The sequence below is a fragment of the Galeopterus variegatus genome, unplaced genomic scaffold (assembly GCF_000696425.1).
Source record: "Galeopterus variegatus unplaced genomic scaffold, G_variegatus-3.0.2 Scaffold4123, whole genome shotgun sequence".
In the NCBI taxonomy this organism is placed as follows: domain Eukaryota; kingdom Metazoa; phylum Chordata; class Mammalia; order Dermoptera; family Cynocephalidae; genus Galeopterus; species Galeopterus variegatus.
Window position 1 is genome coordinate 50450 of NW_007730234.1, and position 9701 is coordinate 60150.

Below are 9701 nucleotides of genomic sequence, written 5' to 3' on the forward strand. Positions count from 1 at the left end.
AGCCAGTGAGCGGGAACCGGTCTGTATGTGGGATCCGAACCCTCGGCGGGAGCGCCACCGCGCTTCCCAAGCGGCGCACTATAGCAGTGCGCCACCGGGCCGGCCCCCAGAGATTCAGTTTTACAAGATGAAAAAAGTTCTGGAAATGGATGGTGGTTATGGTTGCACAACAATATGAATGTACTTAATTCTACTGAATTGTATACTTAAAAAATGGTTAAGATGGTAAATTTTATGTTATGTTTATTTACCACCATTAAAAAAAATTGGGAAAAGAAAATAATAATATGAATCTTTCCATGAACTTTTTGAAGACCACCCTCATACAATTCAGTGGTTTTTAGTATATTCACAATTGTGAGACTATCACCACAATCAGTTTTAGAACATTTTCATCACCTCAAAAAGAATCTCTGTACCTTTTAGCTATAACTACCTGTTAAAAACTTTAGACAAATTAAATTTAACAGAGTTTAATTGAGCAAATAATGATTCACGGATCGGGTAGCCTCTAGAACCAGAATAGATTCAGAGAGACTCCTGGACTTGCTGTGTGTTCAGGTAAGATTTTATAGACAGTAAAAGGAAAGCGATGTACAGAAAATAGAAATGAAGTACAGAAATAGATGGATTGGTTACAGCTAGGCATTTGCCTTATTTAAACACAATTTGAGTAGTTGGCTGCCTGTAATTGGCTGAGACTCAGCTACTTACTACAAGAATGGGTTACAGTCTGTTTATATGTCAAGTTGGGTTACAGTTCACTATGTCTGAAGAAACCTTTGGGCCAAACTTAATATATCCAACCTATTTCCCTAAGACAGGCAACCACTAATCTACATTCTGTGTGTACAGATTTACATATTCTGGGCATTTCATAGAAATGGAATCTCATAATGTGGCCTTTTGTGACTGGCTTCTTTAACTTAGCATAATGTTTTCAAGGTTGATTCATATTATAACATTGGTACTTCATTCGGAGGGGGCAGTGTGTGTGTATGTATGTACGTATGTATCAACTTTATTGAGATATAATTCATTTACCATATAATTCACACATTTAGAGTGAGCGATTTAATGGTGTTTAATATATTCACAGAATTGTGTAATTATCAGTCATTTTAGATCATTTTAAAACACGTTTTCAATTGTTTTAAATGTGTACTAAGGAATAGAATTGCTGAGTCATGAGGTAAGTCTGTTTAACTTTCTGAGACACTGCAAAACATTTTATTTTTTTATTATTGCCAACCTACTGGTGTGAGTGGTATCTCATTGTGGTTTTTCTTTTTTGCATTTTGTTAATGATTAATGCCATTAAACATCTTTTCACGTGCTTTATGGTCATTTGTATAACTTTTTCAGAATGTGTCTATTCAAATCATTTGTCTTTTTAATTTTATGTAATCCAGTTTTTTTGTTATCTACAGTCACCATGTTGTACAATAGATCTCTTGAACTTAGAACCTATTCCTCCTGTGTAGATGAAGTTTTATATCCTCGCTCCAGAGTCTTTCCAAAACCCCTGGTAACCACCATTCTACTCTTTGCTTGTGTGAGTTCAACTTTTTTAGATTCCACATATAAATGGCATCATGCAGTACTTGTCTTTCTGTGCCTGGCTTATTTCACTCAGCATAATATTCTCCAGGTTGACCTAAGTTGTTGCAAATGACAGGATTTCCTTCTTTTTTTAAGATCGAATAGTATTCCTTTGTGTACATATACCACGTTTTATTTACCCATTCATCCACTGATGGACATTTAGGTTGATTCCATATCTTGGCTATTGTGAATAATGCTGCAATGAACATGAGAGTGCAGATATCTCTTTGACATACTGATTTCATTTCCTTTGGATATATACCCAAAATTGGGTTTGCTGGATCATATGGTACTACATTTTTTGAGGAGACTCCATACTGTTTTCCATAATGGCTTTACCAATTTACAGTCCTGCTAACAGTGGTATTAGGGCTCCATTTTCTCCACATCTTCACCAACACTTGTTATGTTTTGTCTTTTTGTTAATAGCCATTTTATTAGGTGTGAGGTGATATTTCATTGTGGTTTTAATTTGCATTTTTGTAATGACTGGTGATGTTAGGTGTCTTTTTATATATATGTTGGCCTTTTGTATATCTTCTTCTGAGAAATGTCTATTCAGGTTCTTTGCTCATTTTTTAATTCAGTTATTTGTTTTCTTGCTATTGAGTTGTTGTGTTACTTATATATTTTGTATATTAAATCTCTATCAGGTGTATACTTTGCAAATATTTTTTCCCATTCCATAGGTTGTCTCTTCAATCTGCTGATTGTTTCCTTTGATGTGCAGAAGCTTTTTAGTTTGATAATCCTGTTTGTTTTTGCTTTTGGTGTCTGTGCTTTGGGGCTCATATCCAAAAATTCATTGCCCAGACCAATGTCATAGAGCTTTTTCCCTGTGTTTCCTTCTAGTAGATTTACAGTTTCATATCTTACATTTAAGTCTTTAATCCATGTTGAGTTGATTTTTTAATATAGTGTGAGATAGGGTCTAATTTTATTTTTTTAAATGTGGATATTCAGTTTTCTCAGCACCATTTATTGAAGAAACTATTCTTTCTCCATTGTGTGATCTTGGCACCTTTCTTGAAAATCAATTGACTATACATGTGTGAATTTATTTCTGGGTTCTCTTTTCTATTCCATTAGTTTATATGTCTGTTTTTATGCCAGTACCGTGCTGTTTTGATTACTATAGCTTTGTAGTATATTTTGAAATCCAGTAGTGTGATGCCTCCAGCTTTGTTCTTTTTGTTCAAGATTGCTTTGGGTAATTAGGGTCTTTTAGGATTGCTTTTTCTAATTCTGTGAAAAATATCATTGGATAGGAATTGCACTGAATCTGTAGATTGCTTTGGGAAGTATGGACATTTTAACAATATTAATTTTTTAAATCAATGGACATGAGATATCTGTGTCTTCTTCAGTTTCTTTCATCAGTGATTTGTAGTTTTCACTGTACAGGTCTTTCACCTCCTTGGTTACATTTATTCCAAATATTCTGGTTTTTTTGGAGCTCTTGTAAATGGAATTGTTTCTTGATTTCTTTTTTGGATTGTTAATCATTAGTGCTTTGCCCATTTTTAATTGGGCTGTTTGTCATGTTGAGTTGTGAGAGTTCTTTATATATTCTAGATACTAGGCTATATTTGTATATTCAGATATACAAATATGATTTGCAAATACTGTCATTCTGAGTGTTGTATTTTCAGTTTCTCTATAAAGAAAAGTGGATGCACAGGTGTTTTTAATTTTGATGAAGGCCAGTTTGTCTGTATTTTTTTTTTTACTTGTGTTTGTGGTGCTATATCTGATAGCATTGCCTTATTCAAGTTTGCAAAGATTTATGCCTATTTTTTTTGGCAGCTGGCCAGTATTTGAATCTGAACCCTTGACCTTGGTGTTATAACTGGCCAGCCCTCTTTCTAAGAGTTTAATAGTTGTAGCTCTTACATTTAGGTTGTTGATCCATTTTTTTTAGTTTTTGTGTATGGTATAACAGAGTTCAAATTCATTGTTTTGAGTGTGGTTATCTGGATGTCCAAGCACTGTTTATTTTATTTTTAATTTTTTTTGTATTGTTAAAGGAATCTACTTTTTTTAATTGAGATGTATTAATTGTACATATTTATGGGGTTCAGGGTTATATTTCAATACATGTGTACAATGTGTGGTGATCAAATCAGGATAATTAGTATATTCATCATCACAAAACTTTATCATTTCTTTGTGGTGAGAACATTGAGCTCCTCTCTAGCCATTTGAGAACATACAATAAAGTATTGTTAATTATAGATACCTAGCACTACTGTACATCACTAGAATTTACTTTTTCTAGCTAGCTATAATTTTGTGTCCATTAACCAACCTCTCCCTATCCTGCTACCCCCGCCCCGCCAGCCTCTAGTAACCATAATTCTACTTTCTATTTCCAAAAGCTCAACTTATTTTTTTTAAGCTCCCACATATCAGTGAGAACATGCATATGGTATTTATCTTTCTTTGCCTGATTTATTTCACTTAACATAATGTTTTCCAGGCTCATCCTTGTTGCCACAAATGACAGGATGTCACTCTCTTTTTCATGGCTGAGTGGTATTCCATTGTGTATATACACCCCATTTTCTTTATCCACTTATCTGTCAATAGACAGTTGGGTTTTTTCCATATCTTGGCTATTGTGAATAGCCAGCACCGTTTATTGAAAAAACTTTCCCTACTGAATGGCCTTAGCACCCTTGTCAAAGTCAATCAACCATAGATGTATGGGTTTAAGTCTGGACCCTCAATTCTATCCCATTGATCTTTATGTATATCCTTACACCTGTATCACACTGTTTTTCATTTATTTATTTTTTAATTGACATGTGTTGATATACATATTTATGGGGTACTGAGTTATATTTCAATACATATATATAATGTGTGATGGACAAACCAAGTTTTTTGATTGCTGTGTCTTTGTAGAAAGTTTTGAAATTCAGAAGTATGAGTCCTCCTGCTTTGTTCTTCTTTTACAAGATTGTTTGGGCTATCCAGATTCCCTTGCAATTTCATTTGAATTTTAGGATCAGCTTGCCTAGTTCTGCAAAATACAGAATTTTGAAAGGAATTCATTGAATCTGTAGATCAATTTGGGAAGTGTTACCTTCTTAATATTAAGTCTTTCAGTACATGAACACAGGCTGCCTTAACATTTATTTAGCTCTTCTTTAATTTCTTTCAACAATATCTTGTAGGTTTCAGTGTACCAGTTTTTTGCTTCCTTGATTAAATTTATTCTTAAGTGTTTTATTTTTAATGCTATTGTAAATAGAACTGTTAACTTTCTTTTCAGATTGCTCATTGTTAGTATATTGAAATGCAACTGATTTTTGTGTTGGTCTTTAATCTTACAACTTTGCTGAACTTGTTTATTAAATATAATAGGTTTTTTTGGTATATTCTTTGGGTTTTCTATATGTAAGATCATATCATCTGCAAATAGGGATGGTTTTATTTCCAATGTGGATTTTTTTTCTTTTCCTTTTCTTTTTTGCTTAAATTCCTCTGGCTAGAACTTCCAATACAATGTTGAATAGAAGGAGCAAGACTTGACATCCTTGTCTTTTTTGTGACTTTAAGTCAGTCATTCACCATTGAGTATGATGTTAGCTGTGGGTTTTTCAGATATGCTCTTTATCATGCTGAGGAAGTTTCCTTTTATTTCTAGTTTGTTGAGTGTTTTTTATCATGAAATGGTATTGGATTTTGTTAAATGTGTTTTCTCATCTACTGAGATTGTGGGTTTTCCCCTATTTATTCAGTTAATATGGTGTATTACATTGATTTTTGTAAGTTGACTACCCTTGCATTTCTGGGATAAATTCCATTTGATCATATGTATAATCTTTTTAACATGTTGCTACATTTGGTTTGGTAATATTTTGTTGAGTATGTTCGGGATTTGGTCTGCCCTTTTTTTGCAGTGTCTGTCTTACTTTGGTATCAGGATAACACTGGCATCATAGAATGAATCAAGAAGTGTTATCTATTCTTCTCTTTTTTGAAAGAGTTTGAGAAGGACTGGCATTCTTTAAATGTTTGATAGAATTCACCAATGAATCTGTGTAGTCCTGGGCTTTTCTTTATTGGGCAGTTTTTGATTACTGAGTCAATCTCTTTACTTGTAATAGATCTATACAGATTTTCTATTTCTTGCGGTACTTTTGGTAGTTTGTATATGTCTAGGAATTTGTTCATTTCATCTAGGTTATCTATCTTGTTGGCAGGTTAATTGTTCTTAGTATTCCTATATGATTCCTTTCATTTCTCTTAGGTTGGAAGTAATGTTCACTCTTCATTCTTGAATTTAGTAATTTGAGTCTTCTTTCCTTTTTGCTTGTTCAATTTAGGTAAATGTTTGTCAGTGTTGTCGATCTTTTTACATACCCAACTTTCAGTTTTGTAGATTCCCTCTATTGGTTTTCTATTCCATATTTTGTGTATTTCTGCACAAATCTTTATTCTCTCTTTCCTTCTGCTTGCTTTGGATTTACTTTGCCCTTATTTTTGTAGATTCTCATGGTGAAAGGTTTGTTATTGATTTGATATATGTATATATATATTAACATAAGTGGATACAGCTATAAATTGTCCTCTGGGCAGTGCTTTTACTGCATACCATAAGTTTTGGCATGTTGTGTTTTTGTTTTCATTCATCTCAAAGTACAGTATTTTTTTTGTCTTTTGTCTTTTTTCCGTGTCCGGCAACGGATCGCAACCCTCAGTGTTGCCCCCGTACCGGACCGGGGACCGGCAACGGGATCGCAAGCCTCGGTGTTGCTCCCGCGCCTCGCTCAGCCAGTGAGCGGGAACCGGTCTGCATGTGGGATCCGAACCCTCGGGTGGGAGCGCCACCGCGCTTCCCAAGCGGCGCACTATCCAGTGCGCCACCGGGCCGGCCCAAAGTACAGTATTTTATCATTTCTTTTGTGATTTCCTTCTTTGATCCATTGGTTACTTAGGAGTATGTTGTTTAATTTCTATGTATTTGGAATTTTCCAGATTTCCTTCTGCTGTTGATTTCTAGTTTCATTTAATTATGGTCAGAGGGTGATACTTTGTATGATTTTAAGAATTTTTTAAATTTTTAAAAATTAATTGAGACTTATTTTGTGGTGTAACATATGGTCTGTCCTGGAAAATGTTTCATGTTCACTTGAGAAGAAAGTATATTCTGTTGTTGTTGGAGAGAGTGTGTTATACATGTCCAGCTTACTGGGATTAGAAGCAACTGCTAGAGCCTGGTAGGAACTTAGAGTAATTGACCAGTTGCTGAAGACTGAGTGTGGAGTAACTTGAGAGACATAAACTTCCAGGGGCCCAGCCTTAGGGGCACCCTACACATTTTCATGAGTTTTACCTCCAGGAGTCCCACCAGGTTCTCAGGGTAAAGATCAGAGAAAAATCCCTTCATGCCTCTGCCAGGAATGAGGTAAAAGTAACCATTTTGAAATACACCCAGAGTGCTCTGTTCTCCTTTAAAAAGCCTTCCCTGATGGGAAACTATCTTACCAGGTCCTAACCAATTTTTATTTTATCAAAGCCTAACCAACCTGAGGGAAGGGAAATATCCAATTCGAACCCCCTCTACTTTCCTGTTTCACATAAGGAGGTGTGATGCTCAGAAACACTTAAGGTCACAGCCTAGGGACACAGGCACAATAAATGACTGATACCTAATTACAGGATTATAGAATGCTTTTCCTCCCTGATACCATCATATCAACAGGGCTTCTGTATAATAATGGTATTACAGCTGAAAGAACAGCATGCTTCAAATTCTATTTAAGAAGGAACATTTAGGGAAATCCAGAGACAACAGGGGAGACAAAAACAAGGATGCTAGAGGAAATTTTAGCTTCCAACACCACTGCTACAGCAAACAGTAAACACAACTTAAGTCTAGCTAGATAGGCATAAAAATCATGCTAAAGACCTGTCTACCTCAGTTTCTTTTATGCAGTACATCATGCCTGGCTTTCAACAAAAAATTACAAGACATGCTAGAAAGAAAAAAACATTGAAGAAACAAGGCAAGCATCAGAACCAGACTCAGATATGGTAGAGATTTTGGAATTATGAGACCAGTGATTTAAAATAACTGTGATTAATATGCTAAGGGCTCTGTTTTACTTTGCTTGGGCTGCTATAACAAAATTCTGTAGACTGCTTAAACAGCAGAAATTTATTTTTCACAGTTCTGGGGGCTGGGAAGCCCAGGATCAAGGTGCTAGCTAATTCTTTTTCTGGTGATGCTGTAGATTGGATGCCTCCCCAACCTCATTGAGGCTTAATCTCTACCGCTAACCATTGAGTGTGGGAAATCCTATTATGGTAATTGAAAAGTGGGGCCTTGAAGAGGTGATTAGATTCTGAGGACCATGCCTAATAAATGGATTTAGAACGGTGGTCATAGCATGGTTCTGAGGACTTTAAAAGAAGAACATATAAGAGGTTAGTCTCTCTCTGCTTTGTCATTTTCTGCCGTGTGAGACCCCTGCATTGCTGTAAAGCCACCACCAAAGAGAACCCTTACCAGATGTGTTCCCTGGACTTTGGACTTAGCCTCTGAAACCGTAAGCAATAAATTTCAATTTCTTATAAATTACCCAGTTCCAGATATTTTATTATAAGCAACACAAATGGACTAATACATATACAATACAGGAGAAAATAGTGGTGACCTTGTTTTTTAGCAGTGAGTTTTTAGGTACAACACAAAAAGCATGATCCATGAAAGAAAAAATTGATAACTTGGACCTCATCGAAATTAAAACCTTCTGCTTTATGAAAAACATTGTTAAGAGAATGAAAGGTACTTTTTCCCACAGTTGTTGCTACTATTGTACACATCTCTAGTTCAGCTCTTGCCCATGAAACACTCATCAATTAGGTTTTATTTTTACTTCTCTCCTGCCCCCAGAAAGAAGCCTGTTAATTTTTTTTTTCCTTCTCATCTGGCAACTGTGTGGTGAATCTTTTCTTGTATGATCAGGTTGCAGATAGACTTGTAAGGGTATTTGCTGTATAACAGTGTAAGCATTGTGACCACCAATAAACTTTAATGGTTTCTAATGGCGGGGGGGAGAATCAAAGGACAAGCCAATAACTAGGAGAAAATGTTTGTAGAAGACATATTTGATGAAGGATTGTTATCAAACATATATATATAAGAACTTGAAAAATTCAATAAGAAAATGAAAAACCCGATTAAAAAATGGACAAAAGACCTGAACAGATAACTCTCCAAAGAAGGTATACACATGGAAAATAAGTGATAGAGTTTGGATGTGTTGTCCCCCACAACTCATATGGAAATCTGATCGCCAGTGTGACAGTGTTGGAAGCTGTTAATAGTCATGGGGGTAGATCCCTCATGAATAGATTAATGCTCTCCCTGGGGGAGGAGGGGTAATGAGTGAGTTCTCACTCTGTTAGTTCCCACGAGAGCTGATTGTTTAAAAGACCCTGGCACCTCTTCTCTCTCTTGCTTCCTCTCTGTCTTGCTTCCTCTCGCCATGTGATCTGCTTGTACCCACTGGCTGCCTGCCACTTTCTGCCACAAATAGAAGCAGCCTAAGGCCCGTGCCAGATGCAGCTGTCCCAGAATCATAAGCCAAACACACCCCTATTCTTATAAATTACCCAGTCTCAGGTATTTCTGTTATAGCAACACAAAACGGACTAAGGCAATAAGTATATGAAAAGATGCTCAACATACATGTCCCTAGGCAAAATTAAAACAACATTGAGATACTACTACACGCCAATTAGGATGGCTAAAATCCAAAACACTGATAATACCAAATTTTGGTGAAGTTGTAGAACTACAGGAACTCTTATTCATTGTTGGTGGGACCCCAAAATGGGACAGGTACTTTGGAAGACAGTTTCGTAGTTTCTTATAAAACTAAACATGTTCTTATGCTCTGTATTGGTCCATTTCTGTTGCTTATAACAGAATACCTGAGATTGGGTAATTTAGGGAGAAATGAAATTTATTCCTTATAGTATTGGAGGCTGGGAAGACCAAAGTCCAGGGAACACATCTGGTTAGGGCCTTTTTCTTGGTGGTGACGCCACAGCATTGCAGAGTATCACATGGTAAATGG